We start from the raw sequence: 22,275 nt of genomic DNA, 5'->3' as shown, positions 1-22,275 counted from the left end.
ATGACTGTGCAGGTCACTCTGTCACTGCTGCTGGGGACACGCTGACCAATATGATCACCTCTGTTCTCAAGGAGGTTATAATCTAGAAATGTAATCAAGTGTACTCCCAAGATAACATAAGTATTGCTACAAATCGCAGCTCACAAAGACATAAGACAGTTTTACTTTTGATAGTTCAGACATAGGCTATGGGGAAGGAAAAGTGGAAAAGTCCATAAACTATTCATCAGAGGATATTTCCAGCTGAGCTCTACCCAATGGAAATAGGGTGCAAAGCCGCAAATGTAATTTAAAATTTTCTAATAGCCTCAGTAACAAAAGAGAAAATTGTTTGAAATTAATTTTAATAATAGGTATTTTAGTCTAATGAATCTAAAATATTTTTATTTCAACTGGTGATCAATATAAAAATGTTAATGAGATGTTGCAGTTCTGTTTCTCATACTGAGCCTTTGAATTGTAGTGTGTACCCACTTATGGCCCTTCCCAGGTCAGACTAGCCACATTTCCAGTTCTCCCTGATTATACACACCTAGTATTGAAGGTCTTACAACTCAGGGTTCATCTAGCCATACACAGTTTATTACTTTTTAGTAATTTCCAATGAGGTTCTCAGGTGTTCACTTGCTTTCAGAATTATTTTATTTTTGAAGAGTGTATGCTGCTTGTTAATACTCTGCCTATTTAGTGATATATACTCATATATTCAGCTTCAAATAAAATATTTAAGTGCCTCCAATTTACATAGTTTGTACTTGATTAACTCTTAATAGCTTTTAAAATAAGTATCCAAAAGGTATTATTATATCTCAATATAAAATCAATCTAAATTATATACCTTAAAAAGTGGTATTCTTTCTTTATACCATTGTATATGATGTAAAGTTTGATATTTTTTAAAAATAGATCATCATAAATTTATACTGTATTCCAAATAAAAACTTCATCAATAGTTGGCATGCAGTCATTTATGTGTTTAATATTTTGCAAACACCAACTGTTATTATCCTAATAATATAATATAAATATAATTTAAAGCCTAAAATTGTATAGCAAGACACTAGGTCTACAAAATTGCAATTACTCAGGAAATTCAGAGTTTGAAAAAAGCTTCTGCTAAGTCCTGATTTAATTCTTATTTAATAGAAAGTGAAGTACCCAAAAAGCTGCTCTGCATATTTTTATAGGCAAATAGAACTTAAATTACCCAATAATTTTAAAATTATATTTTCACCCCATTATCCCAAGATATCCAAATAGTCTCTTGAGTGTCTTATGTCAAAGAAGAAGATGACTGGGGCGATTCTGCAGGAGAATCAATGAAAACAATATTTTTGCCTAAACTATCAAGAAAATAAGGACTCTGTGTTCATCGAATGAATCACCTTCAAGCTTTACTATTAATAAAATGCTGCAGAATAACAGACATTTTACCTTCAATAATGCAGCTGTAATGTTAAGAATCCATTATGTGCATTTTAGTCACTCAATAGATAACTGTTGAATGAATAAATGTGCACTTGGCAATGGTTACCTTTTTGTTTTCCTTTCTTATGTGTTACTGTTGTTGCTGTCATTTTCTATTCGAATGTAGAGTGCTGTGCCAAGGCAGAATAGTTCCAAATAAAGACAAGTCAAAGTAAGGGGTTTCCTCTTGTTCCATCAACAGTACTGAATGCCAACATTTCCCTGCTCATAATAAAAGGTAATATTCTGAAGTGTTTGCTTCTGAATACCTGTCTGAAACTATCCCCTAGTTCTAAAAATGCAGGTGAGCTATCCAACTTTATACTGCATGGTTTTCACCTAGATCTTCTAAAAATTCAAATTCCCCTGGTGATTCTAATTCCATAGGACTAATTCTGTAAAGACTAAGAATCTGTATTTCTAAACAAGTAACCCAAGTACCATTCTCAGACCGTATAACAAACACTGTACTTATCCATCTAATTACATAATAATCTTTAGGCAATACACCCTGCCTTCATCCCCAGCCCCTACAGCCATGTTCATTAAATTACATCTAATGAAATGTAACATGGTAGTGACATAAAAATTGACTATATAAAATATTACATATATTTCTTTTTTAAAAAAATATATCTTAATTGGTTTCAGAGAGAGCACGCGCGTGAGAGAGATAGAAACATCAATGATGAAAGAGTTGTCATTGCTCGGCTGCCTCCTGCACATCCCCGACTGGGGATCCAGCCTGCAACCCGGGCATGTGTCCTGACCGGGAATCAAATAGCTATCTCCTGGATCCTAGATTGAAGCTCTACCACTGAGCCACGTCCAGCCGGGCTACATATATTTCTTAAAACAACTAAAAAGGTATTATAAAATACTGTAACTTATTAAAAATATTTAAACATATTTAGAATACTTACTGCTTCTTGAATTTATAAGGGAAAATTGAATGTTCATGATAATTATTATATTTATTATCATGAACATTCAATATCTCTTCCCTTTACTCATCATAACATAATTATTGGCTCTTTCTGTCAATAAATGCAAAACAGAACCACTAGGAATACAGTTTGAAAATCCACCGACCTACCCTCTCCACTAAAATGGAATTTTCTGAAGATGTCCTCTAATATTAATTTTGAACGTATTTCATAGGTATTTCAGACTTATACCATTTGATCCCTTAACTAAATTGAGAACCACAGCTATAGGCAGTGAGAAGAGGTCATCTTCAGAATGTAGATTAATAAAATAGCATTATTACCCCGCTCTCAGTGTCTTCCTGCCATCAGACCTGCACACATTTAAAACCAAACTAATAACACAAATTCCAAATTCTCCTCTAGAACAAAAAAATGACTTTTTCCTCTACTCATAACACTTCTGACACCAGATGTGTGAGTTTTCCTCTCACAGTGGGCAATTCTGACACTACCTACCTGGAGTTAGCTCAGAACCCACAGGTTAAGGTCTCAGCCCCACAGGACTGACCCTGACTAATTGAAAAGTCCAGGCCTCTCATAACACTTCAGCCAGCTATAAATCAGGGGTTCGCACGATTGCCTCTGATTCAATAATCTGTTATAACAGTGCACAGAACTCAGGGAAACATTTACTTACATTTATTGGTTTATTACAAAGGATATATAGAACACAGATGAAGAACCACCTGAAGAGGTACGTAGGGCAAGTTATGAGTGTATGTGTGTGTGTAGCATCCTTGCCCTCTCTGGGGGTGTCACCCTTCAGAACCTCAGTGTGTTCACAACCTGGAAGCTCTCCAAGACCTTTAATTTGGGTTTCATGAAGGTTCCATGACTCAGGCATGACATTAAATCATTGGTTATTGGTGATTAACTCAGTGCCCAGCCCCTTTCTCCTCTTTGAGGTTGGGATGAGGTTGACAGTCTTAACTCTCTAATCATGTGTGGATCTTCTAGCAAACAGTCCCATGGCCCAAGAGTCACTTAATTTTTTTTTAAAGATTTTTTATTGATTTTTAGAGAGAAAGGAAGGGAGAGGGAGAGAGAGAAACACAGATGTGAGAGGAGAACAGCGATCAGCTGCCTCCTGTGCATCCCCCATGGAGTATGGTGCCCGCAACCCAGGCATGTGCCCGGACCGGGAATCGAACCAGCAACCTTTCAGTGCATGAGATGATGCTCAGCCAACTGAGCCACACTGGCCAGGGCCAAGAGTCACCTTTTATCATAAACTCAGGTGTGGTTGAAAGGGGCTTACTATGGATAACAAGATGTTCTCATTCCTATCGCTCAAGCAACTCCAAATGTCTTAGGAGCCATGTGCCGGGCACTGGCGATGAAGACCAAATATATATTTATCACATCTCGATCTCACACCTCCAGTAGCATTGCTGTCTAATTTTTGATGACTTTTTTTCTAACTAATGCATCTAGTCCCCTTACCCAGCATCTAGGCATCCCAACCTTACATGCGGTAACTGAGCTCCCAAATTGACATTCCATCTACTCACATCCTCACAGCAACAAAAGCTGCTCTTCAGATCTGCCCTCCTCTTTAGAAGTAAAGAACAAATTATTTTTTCTTTCCTGTCACTTCAGTAAAATGGCGTCAACGAAAACATATGCCTTCTTTGAATGTTGTGGAGTCAATCACATTATTGTATTTAAAGTTGGGAGTTATCAAGAGAAGGAAGCTGTTAAATAAAAAAGAATCATAGACGTGAGGAGTCAGAGAACTCCCTGCAGGCTACCAGGACACTTGAATCTGTTGAGATGAGAAGGGTAAGGGTGGTTTTGTCTTACGGAAGTCTTGCTGGTTTTAGTTCAGACCTCAATCCAGCTGACATAATAAAATGGACCTGTATTCACTGAACTGGTAAACAAACTTACAGTAATATTTAGGCATTTTTGAGCAAAAAGCAGATATTAGTAGTATTTTTAAGTTTCCCCTAAAATAAATAGCACCCCCCCAAAAAACTTTTCTTAATCTTGTGTACTGAAAATCTCAATACCTAATTTCCAAATTTAACTGTAGAATATCATGTCACATTGAAACATCTTGCATTTTCAGCATTTCTTCCTTTGAATATTGGTCAACACAGGTGCTTTTAAATGCTAAATAGTCTCTAAGTACTTAAATTCTCAGAAAAATAAAAAACGCCCTAGTCTTGTAGCTGTCTTTTTTTTTTTTTCTAAATAAAGTAGATTGTACCAAGATAATGAAATATAAGGCAAACAAATCCATAAAATATAAAGTATGTACTATTATAAATGAACGATCTGTTTCAAATACATCACTCTAGCTAAGTAATCAAGCACTTAAGCAAATGTTTCCTATGTTTAGGCATCGCCTCCTTTTGCTATGCGAGGGCACATGCTTTGAAAAGACAATCCAAGCCTGAGTGTTTTGTCCCAAGTTTCTTCACTCAGATCATTTCCCAGTGGTGTCACGAGCAGATAAATTCACCTAATTACTAGATTGCACAGCCTGATGTAAGTTTAGTTGACTATACAAACAACCCACCAAATGTACAATTTTTTTCTTCTTAAAAAAACATAGTCATTTAAATGCAAAAGATACGTTCATCAGCATTATCACTGAGATATTTTTCACATGCCATGTTAGGATGCTTGAAATGATCATTTTGCTGCCAGCAATAAAGCAGCTTACCCTGGAAATCCATTATGGAAACATCTCAGCAATCTCAATAAAATGGCACACAATGCCCCCCTGTCAGACCAGGCCCAGTATGGTGCTGGCTTCTACAGAATAATAATTTGGTAGGTACAAACTGTTTCCAACAAGAATGGGGAAAGTGCCTCCGTGGCATGGCTCACTGGTTGAGCATCGACCTATGAACCAGGAGATCAGTTCGATTCCCCGTCAGGGCACATGCCCGGGTTGTGGGCTCGATCCCCAGTGGGGGGTGTGCAGGAGGCAGCCCATCAATGACTCTCCCATCACTGATCTATCTCTCTCTCTTTCTCCCTTCCTCTTTCTGATACCAATAAAAACATATTTTAAAAAAGAATAGCACTCTATAATACTGTAGAAAGCTGTCTATAAAGTATTAAGAAGAACAAAATTTGACAATGAAGGAAGTAAATAGAAAGTGCTCTTCTAAATTACTGTACAACTCCTTTTGAAGTAGTCAGTGCAATATGAAAATTTGAAGTTGAGGGGTTTTAATCATACCAGGAGTGGTGGGGACTCACCAGCAGTAGGGTGTTCCCTTAGCATCTCCTACAGTAATTGTTATTTTAATTGGCTGACATAAACTATCATGTCCCAGGCCAGTGATAAAATTGTATAGGTAAGCAGCTTTTTTTTCCCTTAAGGCAAGAGATCCATTAAAAATGTTTATACTTTGAATTTAAAAAAAGGATATTTGTTACTCATTTTCTATCAACGCAAAATCTGGTGAAACTCTTTTTCCTGCACTCTATTAGAGTGTCACCTGTCAGATTTGTATTCTAATTTTAGACCAATAAGTTTCATGTGGGGGGGGGGGCGGGGGCTGGGGGGGGAGGTTGTTTTCTAACTAGAAATAGTTAAAGAGAGGACCACAGGCCCAAAATGGAGTCACCTGTGCCACAGCCTTGACAGTGAACCTAGACTTGATACCTGATCTAACTGTAGTTTCAACTTTTTCCAGGAATGTAATCTTAATGTGTCAGTCTGGAATTTTCTAATCAGTATCAATGCGATAATCTGTCACATGGGCCCTCCCCACCCCCCAGAGGAAGCGGAGATAAGCTGCCTTATAAGACACCCCACCTCCACTGCCTGAGTCACGAATTGTTCAACACAGTCAATCAGATCTTTAAAATGTACTCGGTTGAATTTTTATTTTTCAACAAACTCACACAAAATTGCCTCCCAGCCTCTGCCTCCACCATCTCACTTCTTTTCCAGAGCCTTGAGAGCTCTAAGGACTTGCTCTTTTGTTATTAATGCTAATTAATAAACCAATGAGTAATTATAAACTTCTGGGAATATATGTCCTTTAAAAATGCAACCATTTCACTCCTGATATATTCAGCTGCGTCCTTTCTAAGTACAAAACTATGCACTGAGGTGCAAATGCTGTTCTCCTCATGTCTAAAATTAAAGTAATGAGATGCATCTAAAGTTTTTGAACTGGTGGAAACAACAGAAGTGCTGTTTAGGAAGGCTAATTATTTTATCTGGGCACTGGCTGAATTTCACTTTGGGGGTACAGAGATGGATGCCCCTTAGGAACACGGTGTGTCAGTTTAGAATAAAAGAAAGCGTGAAAGCTTGAGCCGGTGGGAGGCTGCGGTGGGATTCTGCAAAGGATGGGGAAAAGACCTGACATGAAAGTAAAAGCAGCAACATTAATGACTAATTATATAATGAGTTTAGAAAAAGACACAGAGAATCAAAAAATAAATGATACAAATATCACAAATCCTGGGAGACCGAGAGAATCGCAAACTTGCGAAGGAAAGGTTGATGAACTCACGTTGACATATACTAAACCAATGACAAACTTATAATTGTTCAATATTTAGAGATCTACATTTCTAGACATTCATGAGGGAGAGAGCACAGGGCAGTGGAAGAGAGATAGGGTTATAGATTTACTCCTCAGCAGTCCCAGAGACTGCAGAGAACTCCAGCCTCTCAAAACAGATGATGTAAATATTACAGTGAAAACATCCTACACATATATCAGTTCAGAAAATCATCTTTTATGAAGCCTGATGAGTTATGCCAATCGACTCAATATTCAAGTAATATGATAATGTAGACAAATGGTTCTGCCATCTCAAGCACCTTGTCTTGATGTAGTGAGAGATCCTGTGATAAACACAACCAAAGTTTCCCTACCTTCCAAGGAAATGAACGGTGCAATCATCTCAGAGCAAGACTAAACGCGGCCTGATTGTCCTGCATCTACTCTGTAAAATCTTAGAGCTGCCTGCTCTCCTCTGAAGACTCCTTGTGCAGCTGCTCTTGTGTCTCAATTTTTTGACAAAGGCTTGAGCTCATGACTTTGGTTGGAGTTTCTCCTCCTATAATCCTCAGAGCAGTCTGACCTTAGATGGTTCTACATGACCTTCAACTGGATCCAATTCCCACCGCTTTTCAGGTCTCATAGATCTTTAACTCCTTGCAGAGAATGGCAAACTTAATGAGAAACATCCCAAAAGAGAGGAAAAAAGCCCAGCCAAATGATATATGGAGGAACTTAAGAATCAGACCCTCAGAAAAAGTACCAGTAACCTGGCGTGGCATTCCTGCAAGTGTGAAAATCACAAGAAAGCAAACAAAAGGCCTTACCTTTGATAAAGATTTTTTGCTTGATCAAATTCAGGTAGTTTCCTGAACCTTCTTCTGGGTATAGCTGTGCACTTCCTTGTAAAACGTACTTTTAGCAAAAGTCAGTTTAATCATAACCCCCAACCTCGATATCTGATCAGGTCCCCCCAGATAATATACACTCACTCCAGCCTGTGTTTGGCAAGAATCCTACTGGGTCAGTTTAGTCAGAGCCCTGTTACCCATGAGGCTTCCTCTTAGTTATTTTCTATCCACCGACACCCCACTCTGGCCCTTGGCTATAAATTCCTACTTGCCCATGCAGTATTTGAGGTTGGGCCCCATTTCTCTCTCTCACTGTAAGATCCCATTGAAGTAGTTCCCATATAAATGGCTATGGTCCTTCATGAAATCTGTGATACCATCTTTAACCAGTGTCATAAATATGTTTTATCTTTAACACCCATCACAAAGAGGCCATCTCCTTCATGAAGGTGACGGGATAATAGTAATTGAAAATTATTTATATCCATTTCACACCAACCTGAAATACTTCTGCTCTCACTTCCACAAACCGAATGGCCCCCTCTTTCAGAAAGACAGAATCTTCAGGTTCATAGAGATTCAGTGTCTAGATGCAGGTGTATCAAAATTGCTGTTGACCGACTGCATCATTTAAAGCAGCCTTCTTTAGAATAGATAAGTCACCTGAAGGATTCCCCCCAAAGAGGCTGCACTTCCCACAGAATGAAACCATTCAACTTAGAAGGACGATAGCAAGATATTTCCAATTTTGAAAGTTCATTTTACTTTTTAAATTTTAGAGATAAGGGAAAAACAAAACTCTCCTATGAAGGGCATTTGTAGAAAAGCTTAAAAGAAATGCAAGTTGATGGACCTACCTGTGGTAAAGCACAGGTTTTCTGATGATTGGAGCCCGGACAGGGATTTCCTGCAGATGGAGGCTTCTTAAAATGCTTCAGGGCCCCCGTCTGCTATTTTCTCATCTAATGTGCCTTCACCTCTCAGCCCTTAATGACAGTGTTCGAAGGACCTAAAAAGGGAGGAAAAGACATTTCTGAAAGGACTGCTGAGTAACAGCAAAGTCACCTTGTCCTTGCATCAGCTCTCGTGCACTCAGGAATATAAAACAGAAACACCTTGTTATAGCAGGCGACTTGCTAGATGCACGGGCTGGGTGGAGAGGCTGGGACACATCGGTGTTGTTACACAGGAGGAAAGCGTCTCTCGGTGTACACACAAGGCCGGTTTGGTTTCAAGAATTGCTTTCACAGAGGGTGCAGTTGCATTTTGTTTGAGGAAGAAGTGGCAGGGGTGAGCGGAGCTGGAGAGAGAAACCCGAGCAGGGTCGCATTTGAGGAGCGCCCACTGCGCAGCGACAGTGTAGCTTACAGGTGATGCCCTCCCAGAGTCCCCAGGGCAGCTGGGGAAGGGTTGAGAAAGTACGTGATTATAGCGCAAGGAGGTAAATGTGATGGTGATAAGTGACGTGCATTATTGAGGCGGAGGCGACTCATTTCCTAAATGGGGGGGCAGAGAAGAGGGCCAAGGGAGTGTTCCCAGGAAAGACGACTCCCAAAGAGCCAGGGGAAGCCTAGTGGTTAGTGAAGTTAGAACAGTGAAGAGGCAGGTATTGAAAATTTCATTCCCGAAGGGGCTTGAGAGAGCTCAGATTGGGAAGGTGAGGAGACAAATCTCACCTTGACTTCTGTGCCCTGTTTAAGAGATCAGGCCTGAACCTATTAATCACTATCAGATTTTGAGCGACCTAAGGAGTGCCTAGTAGAGAATCAGGTTTACTAGGGGCTTAGGGAATGTCTTACTTTATTATTTTTGTACCAACTTACTTTTAACTTATTAACAAAAGTTTTTTTCTAAAGTTAATCTTAAAGTGTCTCCATTTATGTGCTTTTGGATTTATATCAAATGAATATATGTAACATATGTAATTTTTTTAAAGAATCCAGCTTTTATTTTGTAAAGACTGAACAGAGAAGCAAGTTTTTCTTTGGGTTTGGCTAAGCTACAATGCTGATGAGATAGCTGTTTGCAAATGGACCAGTTTGTGTCCACGGAGTAATATATATATAGGCACCCATATAAATATGCATACACATATGTATGCACATGTATGCTTTTCTTCTTTGTTCCCTCCTTTCTTTCTTTCTTTCTGACTTTTCTATCTTTTGGAACTATGCTGGCAAAACTAAATATGTTTAGGAATTTATAATACTTTTGCAAAACGAGTTATTTTTATCTAATGAACATATGCAACAGGCAAATAGAGAAAATGGCACATATGAAATATTAAAATCTATATGCAGTTCTGTAACAAAGTCATTGGTTTAAAAAGTGGATTTGCATAATCCCCTATATGGACTGAGGTTTTTAACTAGTTTTGTTAGGTGAGGCAGAGGAAGGAGAGTTCATGTTTGAAATGCATACTCATGGTGGTCACTCTTTGGGTTTTAGTCCTGTCATAGAGGGAGGACACTAGTCACCTCCTGGGTCTGTTTCCCTGCCCGACAACTTCAGAGCCCCAGTCCAATTATTTTTTACCTTAAGCACCAGACAAAAAGAACTGTTAGAGATGAAATGCTACAGATGGTGGGTGAAAGTGGATTGTGTGTTTTACTTGCCAAAAGAGTTGCTGAGCCTATAGGTAGACTTTGTTCCCATAAATCAACTGTGGACACTAGATTAAAGCTACTCTGCCATCAACTTGGATTACACTGCGTTATGCACATTTCAAGACCTGATCAGTGGTTTAGAAATAATAATATTGAATGAACTAGAAATGAAAAGAGTTCAGTTCCAGCCAATACACATGTAGTTACACATCAGTCCTTATAAAATGCTCTTATATGATAATACATGAAAATTACACTGTATCCTTTCACACTTTTAAGTCATGATTATATTATGTTAAATTTTAAATGCTATTACTAATCATTTGGTAAATTACACTGATATGTTATAGGGTCTGAGTGGGGGGAAAAACTCTGCTTCTCAGGCTAAGAGGCCCCCCAAAAATGATGTAGTAAAAAAAGTTTAATGTATTTTTTATAGTTTCAGTCATCAGAAAAGCAAGTTTGCACCATAATATATATGGTATATTTTGCTATTTTTTAATTGGCCAGGGAAAGTGGTTCTTTCCCCTCTCCCTGAAGCTTGCTACTGTCCAAATGTGTTGTTTGTTCATCCAGAGCCATCCTCTCTCATCTCTAAAGAGATGACCTCGATTACATATTAGTGACCACATTCTCTTCATTTGGCTATAATTTTGGTGGGATGCTTATTTGAAGTACTGATTATAATATTAGCATAAAATGGGGTATGGGGAAATTACCCAAATTAGGATGGCCAAAATCTCTATCAGGAATTTGAATCCTGAGTACAAAGAACTAACAGAAAAGAGTTTATTCATTCTGTGACAGCGGGAACCTTGGGTTCTTTTCATTTATTTAAAATTCCTGGATCCTAGGAGTTATTTCTGTCCTTCCTGAATCCTGGTTCTACTTTTCCATCCATTCCATAAGCCAACCCATGTACTCTTAAAAAAAAAATTAAAAAGGCTTAAGTTAGCCATAGATGGTTTCCATTATTTACGATGAAAGAATTCTAACGGACACAGAGGCTGATAGCAAGGCTCACAGGAAATGAAGCAAGTGCCAAAATAGCTGTATTATAAGGCAAAAATGTAAGTCCATCAGGGAGGAAAAAACAATACATTATGGGGGGCATGAAGGAAGGAGACCTAGCTCACGTTTTCATACAAATAAGTTTGTGGGAAGAAAGTAAAATAATGGAAGAAATTTTTAAAGAAGGAAAAGGTCAGAACCTGTCTGAGGAGGAGGAGGGAGCAACATTAACAAAGGGTTCAGGTTCAAGATGAGGTCAGGGGAGAACAAGTTCAAGATGAGGTCAGGGGAGGACAAGTTCAAGATGAGGTCAAGGGAGGACAAGTTCAAGATGATGTCAGGGGAGGACAAGTTCGAGATGAGGTCAGGGGAGGACAAGTTCGAGATGAGGTCAGGGGAGGACAAGTTCAAGATGAGGTCAAGGGAGGACAAGTTCAAGATGAGGTCAAGAGGGGACAAGTTTGAGATGAGGTCAGAGAGGACAAGTTCAAGACGAGGTCAAGGATCAGTAATAACCTCTGTCTACACATATTCCCAGGAAGTGTAGAAGAAAAAGAGAGAAAAGTTGGGGAAGATCAGTTGTCCATTTTAAAAATGGAATACTACGCAGCTGTAAAGAAGAAGAATCTCGTACCCTTTGGGACAGTATGGATGGACCTGGAGAATATTATGCTAAGTGAAATAAGCCAGGCAGCGAAAGACAAACATCACATGATCTCACTTATACGTGGAGTCTAGAGAACTTAATAAACTGATGAACAGAATAGATTCAATGATATGGAAGCATAGATGAGACTGATGAATGTCAGAGGGATGGAGGAGGGCGGGTGTGTGGAGGGGGAGAGAGTAACCAGGGAATTTGTATGCATATATGTACAACCCAAGGACATGGACAACGGTGGGGAGAGGGACTGGGGAGGGGGAGGGGTTGGGGTAGAACGGGTCATTGGGGAGAAAAAGGGACACCTGTAATATTTTAAACAAAAAAAAAAATTAAAAAAAAAAAAAATGTTTCTTGTGTTTTTGTGAAGTCATGCTGAATAAGGCCAACAGGTTCTTGACCTTCAAGAATCGCACAGTCTCCTGGAGGAAAAGAAACAAACAGCTAACAAAAATATTCTCCAACAAACAAACAGCATACTTTAAAAGTGCAGTAAATCTGTGAAGGAAACCCGGAGCTAAGGGAGGCTAACGGCATGGATGGAGGAAGGGTTGAGAGAGGGCTGGAGAAAGGTTGTGATAATCTAGATACGAATTCAGTTGTGGGGAAAAGGGAGAAATGGGGCATTCCAGGCAATGGAACAGAAAATACATATGTCCTAGGGAGAAAAGACTTTGACTCACTCTCAGAATGGATTGAAAATGACTCTAGCAGGGTAAGCAAAAGAGAGTATGGCATAAGACAGTGCTGGGGAGAGGAGCCAGACCCACTAGGGTTTTTTATGCCTTAGAAGGGGGATTGAAATTTATTTCAAATTTATGAGTAAGCTGTTTACTTTTTATAAAGATCAACTTAATGTGTCTGGGTGGGTACAATTAGCCTTGAGTGATGATTTATGGTTAGGTGATAACAAAATGTGAGGACTCAAGAAGGGCCCGCCATGGCAGACATAACGGTAGATTTAAATACAACCATGATGCAGGGATTTTTGGTTTTGGTTTTTGTGTTTGTGCTTGTTTTAATTCAGCACATAATTTAGAACTGAAAATACGGGGTGTCCCAAAAAATGTATGCACACTTTAACAGCTCATAGCTCAATTTTGAAAGTAAAATGTATTTTAATAAACACCACCTTTATAAGTATTCAAAGTGTGTGTATACATGTTTTTGGGACACCTTGTATTTGTTATAATGACAACTACCTTCCATAATGATACTGTCCATAATACATGTTTCTGCCTCTAAACAGTTATACTGTTTATACTTCCTACGAAATAATTTAGCACTTCATTACATGCTACCAGTACTGTAAATCTTATATTATATATTGTTTCCCAATTAGGTTGAAAACATCTTGAGGGCAGGGCCCATGCCATATATTTCTGTATGTCCTATATTATCTCGCTTATGTTTAGTACAAATATGAATTAATAATAAAATAAATATGTATTTAATGGTTACAATGCCCTAGGCACTGTACTATGGGTTTTACAAGTATAATGTCATTTAATCTTTATTACAAATCTCTAAAGAGGGCCCAGTCATTGTTTTATAAATGAAAAAAGCTAAATTTGCCATGATCACCTCCCTTGCCCACTTATTACTAATTGATTAATTAACTTATACATTTTAGAGATTAAAATATATATATATTTGGCCAGATAGGCTATTGGTCAAACTTTTAAAAAGGATGCATGTGAATGACATTTTCATGATATACCACTTCCTGGTCCTATTGGAAATCAACCACAATCCTGTTCGTTGTGAAAGAATCCCACATATTTCCTCTATCTGCACTTATTGGTTATTTCTGATAATGTGTGTTATTTAAATGGAAGGGTTTATTTAATACAGAGCACATGACAGCATTTCACTTACCCTCTTTTTCATTTAATTAAGCCAAACCATATTGCTCCCACCAGTATTTCAAAAAGATGAGTAGAGATTCTCCAATAAATGTGGCTAGTTTATTTTGTCTAGATTCTAAGCATTTCTAACATCTAAAAATGTATGCAGAAATACCTATCAAATAATCATGGTGACACAGATTAGAATTGCGGCCCAATTATCTCAACCGACACAGATGTCTTAAAGTTTAAAAGAGAAAGGAGACAGTGATATGAAGAGGGGAAATAACAAACGCAATACTAATGTGAATTAGGAGAAAACATAAAGACTGTCAAAGAGTAACCGTTGGGCTCACTACAGGACACAAAAAGGAAACCAAAAATACAAATAATTTAGATCCTACCCTGAAGCCTACAAATATAAAAACAATGGAGGGATTTTAATGGGGCGAAAACTCTCTAAATGTTTGCTTTCAACCTAGTTCTCCCCTTAACTCACAACTTGGGCTTTGACATACTTGACGTTCCTCACAATCCACCTTCATCACCCAAAGCTCAAATTCTGAAAATAGGTGATTCCAGTTTCTATGCTGGCTCACATTCTGAATGCAAATAAATATGCCCCACGCCCCTTAGGAAGGGAGCATTTAAATAATAAATAGAAGGTGGTATGATAGCAAACATCAACACATCAATCTGTATGGAAAATCAGACAGGTGAGAGTAATGGTTGGGAAGAGGAGGAGTGGAGAGGAAGATGGAGGGGGCAGGCGGAGGGCGGGGGGCGGGAAGGGGGAAAGGAGAGAAAGGCACCACCAACACACACACACTCCCCTCAGACCCTGGTCCCTTTGAAAACTTCAGTGTTTAAATGATTTTCCCAGTTTTCCCATGAGTAATTCACTTTCTGGCCGTGTTTAATATCTTCACCTCCCACCCCATCTGCCCTACTCCTAATTCAGTCAAGGTTTCTTGGCTTACAGAAAGTTGTGTCATTCAGAAATATTAGGATCCCAACAGGCTGGTTAATAACTGTGCTGAAAAGCTAAATTTTGGTGATAGACCACATAAATCTCTCTTCTACGAGACGTCTGCTCTGCAGCCTGTGGGGTTGATAGAGTTTGGACCTCAGGTTTAGCTGAAGGTCTCCAGGAGCTCTGGCAAAGCAGGGCCGCAGAGAAAGTGCCATTGGAGGCATTCGTATTTTCTTGCTGAAGAGGCAGAGACTTGGATTAGAAAAACTGCTCATCAGCATTGGCTATTTGGGTAAAGCAGGAAAAAGAGACATAATAGCATGTAAATAAAAATGCCTTTAAAATATTTAAATTCAGTTTTCAGTTTTTCAAAACATTAGAGAATTAGTCACTTGTTACCTCATTTAGTACCCAGAATTCAATTTTAGCCTAAAGCACTCTAATAAATATAAAAGATCCTGGAAATATATGAAAATAACATTTTGCAAACATCATATGGCTTCAAACTTGGGGCCAATGAACACATGTTATTTTTTTTATAGGTGCTGAAAGATATTCTTATTTTTAACCTGTTACTTCTCTTTAGTCATACATTTTCACCACAGAAGCATGTTTTAAGGGACCACCTATCAAAATATCCATGGGACAGTGGTGTTCAACAGTATTATTTAAGAAGTGGTAATGTAAGGTTTTCTTCTCTCCCTTGAGTATTTCTCAGAAGCTTGGTCAGGGAAACAGGGCATATGAGTCACGAGGAATTAGTCCAGACCAGCAATTTTCAACCGGTGTGCCTCGAGAATTTTTAGAACACGCAAGACCTGACTATTAAGTCAGGGACACTGACCTCTGTTCCCTTAGATGGTCAAATGAAAAAAAAAAATGACAACAGCCAACACAACAATAGCGGTCCAGTGTGAAGGAATCAAGATTATACCTGTTCATTTGTTTTGATCAGCAAAAAATATATTTTTTAGTCAGTGCTGCAGAACTGTAGTAATTGGTTTATATGTACCATGAGCTGAAAAGGGTTGAATATCGCTGGTCTAGAAGCTGCAATGTAAAGGAAAATTTCCTAAATTAAGCTGAAAAGCTAAAGCCCTTACACGTTCTGGAACTTTTTGAAAACCAGCCTCTCTCCTCACCTATGGACCAAAGTGTTGTTTTATCTCAAAAACAAAGAGTATATTCCTCAAGACCGAGACTGAGTGGGAAAAAACTCTTAAATTCAAACATATAGCTGTTGTGCAGATACTGTGATAAGCAAAGTGAGGAAGGCTGAGATGGGGTCCCTTTTCCCCAGGAGCTAATAACGAAATTACATTTAGACTCAGTGTCTTAATTTTGTTGATTCTCTGTGGCTTGGTAAATATTTGGTGCTTGCTTCTTAAGCTGTCTAAATTTGGGGGCACAGTTTGCTGGTCGGTTGAGGTTACTAATCATTGTTCAAATATGCAATATTTAAATTGATGCCAATTCTGTTTCTCCAGGAAAACCAGGTAGCAGAAACCACATTTTGCATAAGAAAGATCCCTATTTTACAGATTCAATTGTGAATATGTTGAACTTTTAAACATAAGTAAAACTTAATTTTATGTCAAAAATGGATTGAAGTTGGCATTTTAAAAACGCAGGTATGTTTTCCTCCAATCTCCATGTTTCTAAATTCAATAGTTAGTGTTATTTCTTCTTCTTTGTGAATGAGTTTCTCCTTAATATTCAAAATCCTTTGCCGCGTGAATGCCCATTTTGGAACATCCATGTTGGTTACACATGGATGCTGTCCTTTGTCATGTTCCCACTCTAACAAGAAATTAGGAGCCTTGTTTTTGGCACCCAGGTTCATTCCTATGTCGATGAGTGAGCTGATTAACTACATTCACCTTTTAGCCATATGAGGCATGTGATTTGTTACCATCTCGAGACTTTTAATACCTTAATCCCTTTGTTATTCTTCTCAGTTTTTATAATAAAGACCTTTAATTTTAAACGCAAACCATAGAACTATGTGTATGTATAGTGTTAGCTTCCCTGAGTCTATGTTAAATTAAATATTGACTTTGCAAGCTCTATATAATTTATTATTTGCCACTCTCAATCTGTGGAATTTATTTAAAAATTGATAAGAATGCCTGGTGGTGAAATCCCACAGGTGTCAAATTGGATGACCCAACCAAGCCAATTACAAAATTGACAAATCTATGGTTCCTTTGATAAAAATGATGCAATTTGATTTTAACAGGGACTGATTTTTTTTTTTTTTTTTTTTAAGGACACTGAGACATTTTCTTTAAAGAAATAATGCTCTTCAATTTTAGAAAACTACTTTTTTTTCTTTTCTTTTCAGAAAATTGCTTTCTTGTGAGGCTTGTTAGCCTTTCTGTCCTCTCTGCCTTTTCCCAGGAGTTGATTTCTCATTCTGCAGCACTTTAGAAAATGTTGGGAGAGAATTTCAAGTATTTAAAAAATATATTTTTAGCAGATTTACCTTTTGTGCAAAGTGTCAGACAGTTCACGGGGGCACCCTGAACTTTCTCACATCTTTTGTCAGCCGAACAGATTTTCGTTCCCAAAGAACAATTGTTCACATTACAAAAATAAGTCTCCCACGTGGCTGCCCTTGCTGATAGCTTCCAGAGAAGGGCTGAAAAAAAAAGCGATCCAGAGACTGATTAATCTACTCTCTCCTCAGCAAATGCAGGGCTCGCCATGAGGGTGTAGTCAAGGCTTCTGCAGGGGAAAATGCTTTGCGATTTTCTAAACAGTCCTTTAAACTTCTACCACACGGCTGTTTTCTGATATAGAATCTGTGAGCAGAGGTCATATAAGTAAAGAACCAAAAGTCAAAGGAAATATAGTCGTCTTGAGGGTAATGTCAAAAATATTGGCTAGCACCCCTTCATACCCACGAAGTTAAGACTATCAGTAACCTTAGTTAAAAGAAAGGGGAAAATACCCAAACCCCCTGCTTTCAGTTCTGCACAATTACCAAACAAAAGCTCTCTATCGCTCAATCTATCTGTTCACACATATGGTTAGCAGTTTCTCAAGCCCAGCTGCACGTTAGAATTATTGGGGGAGCTTCTAAATCCTACCACTGCGGGAGTTCCAGCCCCGGGAACCTGCTTCCGTCACCCCACAGTTGGCAAAGGGCACTGGCCTGTGGGCTCATGGGCGCGACTCTCATGTGAGCCAGGAGTGAGGAACACCGGGTTAGACGGCAGCCTCTCCCTGGAAACCTGGAAATGTCCACTTGCCAACAGCTGCAACGTAAAGTTATACGGAAGAATTTTTCTTATCGATGCAATGAGGCGTGTCTGGGGGTGGTTAGCGGTGTATTTCACTGGTATTTATTTTTTCATGCAATTGCTCCACCTTTTTATTAGTCTTAGTATTGTTATAAGCAGCAGTATCATAGCTTCTGGTACCTATATTTCAGTTAAGTAGCAGATATACAGTAAACTCTCAATTCTGTGGACTTTAACAAATTTCTGATTTAACAGACAAAATTTCCAGTCCGTATGTCATATGTGAAAATTAACCACCTGTTAATTTTTAAATGCTTTTTACCAAGATTTGCCTATAATTAAATTAACATGTTATTTTTTGTTGTTAATTCACTGTTATTTTTAACAAATTTTTGCAAATAGGCCATATGTTGGAAAAATCCCTGTAGTAATTTCACTGACATAAATATTACATATCTACAACTATACATATTTAAATCCAAGAGTCATGGCTCGTAAACAATGTTCGACGGTGCTCCTGGTAATGGGTTCTGTTGTCCCATGGCTGACTTTCTGCAGCAGTTTTAACACCCACAGGCCTATGTTGCCACGTGCACTAAGCCACACCCCAACCGAGTGCTTTTGTTTCCTTGTGGTGACTGGTGAATGCAAGCCTTTGCTACACCTATTCAGTATAAATTTAAAATTACTGTAATACATATAGGAAATTTTTCTGCATAATTAAACTTTTCATACTTAATTTTAATTACACAAATGTGTCTACATATGTGAAGCAGGTAAACTAATTTGGCAACTTTTTAACATATGCTCTGGGAAAACCTACTTTATTATATAACGAACTTTCGGGTTCAACAGACACCCCCTCACCTGAATTACTCTGTTCTATCGAGGTTTTACTGTACAGTATTTAGATCCTTTGCACTGTGAAAAAATCTCCAACAAAAATTTTTTAAACTTTATTCCTGACCTCAGGGCGCTTACCCATTTGGCTCTGCTCTGAAGACAACTGGCTGAGGACAATCAAGAGGAAGAGACCAGGTTGTGTCCACTGTTTCATTTCTAACAGTCATGTGCTGCAGACAATGATGCTCTCGGCCAACCAAGAGCATCAAATGAGCCACTGGTCCCATAGGGTTATAAGGGAACCGAAAAATTCCTCTCACTAGTGATGTTGCAGCTGTCCTGAAGCGGTAGCTGTCGTAATGTCCTAGACATGGTAATGTCATAGCTGTGATAATCTCTAGTGTGGGGACACGTCATTCAAGTGTTTACATTGACGCTGGTGTAAACAAACCTACTTCGTTGCCAGCTGTTTGAAAGTATAGCACATACAATTATGTATAATGCATAATACTTGATAATGATAATAAATGACTATGTTATTGGTTTATGTATTTACAATCTTATACCTTTTATTACTTTAGAGTGTACTATTTTTACTGTAGAAAATAAAACAGCTTTGCTGTAAAACATTATGCTGTGTTACGCCAGCAGCAGCCACATAAATCTCTGTTTACCTTCTCTCTTCACTGAGTTATTTTCTCTTGTGCCTGATTTAACCTCCTGTTGTTTTGGGCAGTAATATGTTCGAAAAGCTTGTAGCCTGGGGGCAATAGGCTCTACCACATAGCCTCCATGTAGTAGGGATGCCGTCTAGGAATGTGTAGGTACAATCGATGATGTTCACACAGTGACAAAATCACCTACCAATGCATTTCTCAGAACATATCCCCATAGCTAAGTGGCCAATGACTGCACTGAGGATTTGGGAGAGACAAGTTCTTAGGGAGGTGGGCCAAGTCATAGATAGGGAGAGGTGTCATCTGTTAATTGCTATACTGTTTCATTGAAGATATTGTAGTTTTAAACTCTTTTGGACAGACAAAAACTTTATGTCCCATCCATTTCTGCTTTGCAGTTCACTCAGTGCTCAACAATCAGAAACCTGGGATGGCTGAGCATGTGTTAGGTAGTGTGCTTTTTACAGCTGAGAATGAGTATTTTGCAGTAAGGTGTCTCTGTACAAGTAGATTGACCAGGAAGTGTGACCACATCTGTATCACATCTGTGTTAATGACAGATTAGGAATGACCTATGGTGAACTTTTGAGCAACACTGCCTATATGTCTCAAAATTGTATTATAATACAATGATCAAGAGTGTAGGCTGTGGAATCAGACTCCTTGCTCAGACTAATAATTTAATCTTTAAGGCTCAGTTATTCTCATCCTTAAACTCGGAATAATAATAGTACCTATTTCAGATGGTATTTGATGTTTCTGGTTGACCAAAAACATCATTACGTGCAGCGCATGACTGTACTGGAAATAAAATGATGCACACGTCTGGTCCCTTTCTCAGTATTGTCTATATCCCTCCTCAGCTGGTTTGTCTTCAGAGAAAATGGGTAAGTGCCCTGAAGTCAGGAACAAAGTTTTAAAAGTTTTCTTCAAGATTTTCCACAGAGCAAAGAATCTAACTATATCTATCGCTTTATTGGTTAATTGAAAGATAGGTACCAGAAGCTGTAACACTACTACTTATAAGACTATTAATGAAAACATGAAGTAATTGCATGAAGAAATAAATACCAGTGAAACACATAGCCATCCATCCCCAGACAAGTCTCATTTCATCAGAAACAAAAATTCTTCTTAATATTTTTCCCTTGCAGATGTTCCCAAGCGGACATCTCCAGGTGGAAGCAGCAGTCTAACCCAGTGTTCCTCACTCCTGGCTCACATTAGAGTCGTGCCCATGAGAACACATGCCAATGTCCCCTCCCAGCTGAGGGACGACGGAAGCAGGTTCTCTGGGCTGGAACTCCTGCAGTGGTAAGGTTTAGAAGCTTCAGCAATAATTCTAATGTGCAGCTGGGCTTGAGAAACTGTGCTAACCACACGTGTATGAACGGAAAGATTGAATGATAGTTTTTGTTGGATAATTTTGCAGAATTGAAAGCAGGAGTTTTTTGTCTTTTATTTTAACTAAGGTTATTGATATTCCAAGTTGCAAATAGTCAATTCTCTAAAATTTTATCTGAAAGCAGGTTATTAAGAATTAGGATACAATCTTATCTACTAAAGTATGTGATAAACAGCGTTTAGATTGTCAAGCACATCCCCCAAATTAAATTTAATTTACAATACGGAACTAGATGATTTACATTGTCACCTAAATGAGATTTCAGATTAATTCCAAGAGCTACGTTTTACCTCATTATAAAGATGAGAGAACAAAGCATAGTAATGTTAAGTAATTGCCTTAAGTCACATAGATCACAAGTGGTATATATATAAAATGTTAAATCACGTCTATCCATAGCTTATTTTCTGAACTTTGAGATTTTCTGATTTTTAGCAATTTAGGATTCTGGATTTTTACAACGAATAATTTCACTTCAAAACCTAAATGCGGAAGGCTATCGGAGGATGACAAAGAAGGGGCTCCATGTCCTTGACTCTAAAAGGTCTGCCAGCATCACCAATCATCATCATCATCTTTGTCATCACCCTTCAGCATCAAGGCCTCACTCTGTGTGAGACACTCTACAATGCTCCCTACACATCTTGTCCTATTTGATCTTCCAAACAATTCTATGAAGTAGATCCAGCTATTATCCTGGTTTTATAGAAGAAACTAAGACCCCGAGCAGTTTAGAAATTGTTAGCCCTTTACCCAGACAGGCTGAGTTCAGAACCTATTTTCTAAACAATGATGTTACAAGGCCATTCCATCAACACCCATATGTTTAAGTTCTATTTGTTGCACTTTATTAGTATCTAAAGATTTCCACCCTGAAACCAATCACGGAGTCTTTCAGTTTTGCTGTGTCACTTGATTTACTCCCTCCTGTTGTTGCATCTCAGGCTTGGGACTTCCTTTCTAGGGAGTGAGTTTGTTTACACTCCCATTTAGACTTTCCCTGAGAGCCTGAACTGTGACCTGGCTCAAGACAGTACATACTTCTTTACTGGAAGCTCCTACTGGCTGTTTTCAATCAGGTGGCAGATAGGACCATCTCATCAAGACCAAAGTCACACTTTGGCTTAGAAGTAGATACACAGAAGAAGAAGAAAAAATTAAAAGACCAAGGAAAAGAAAGCACATTGAGGCAAAAACTTTAAGTATAAAATTATAAAAC

This window comes from Miniopterus natalensis, chromosome 4, assembly GCF_054644295.1.
Source record: "Miniopterus natalensis isolate mMinNat1 chromosome 4, mMinNat1.hap1, whole genome shotgun sequence".
In the NCBI taxonomy this organism is placed as follows: Eukaryota; Metazoa; Chordata; class Mammalia; order Chiroptera; family Miniopteridae; genus Miniopterus; species Miniopterus natalensis.
The sequence above is the reverse complement of the archived record's forward strand: the minus strand, read 5'-3'. Positions refer to the sequence as shown.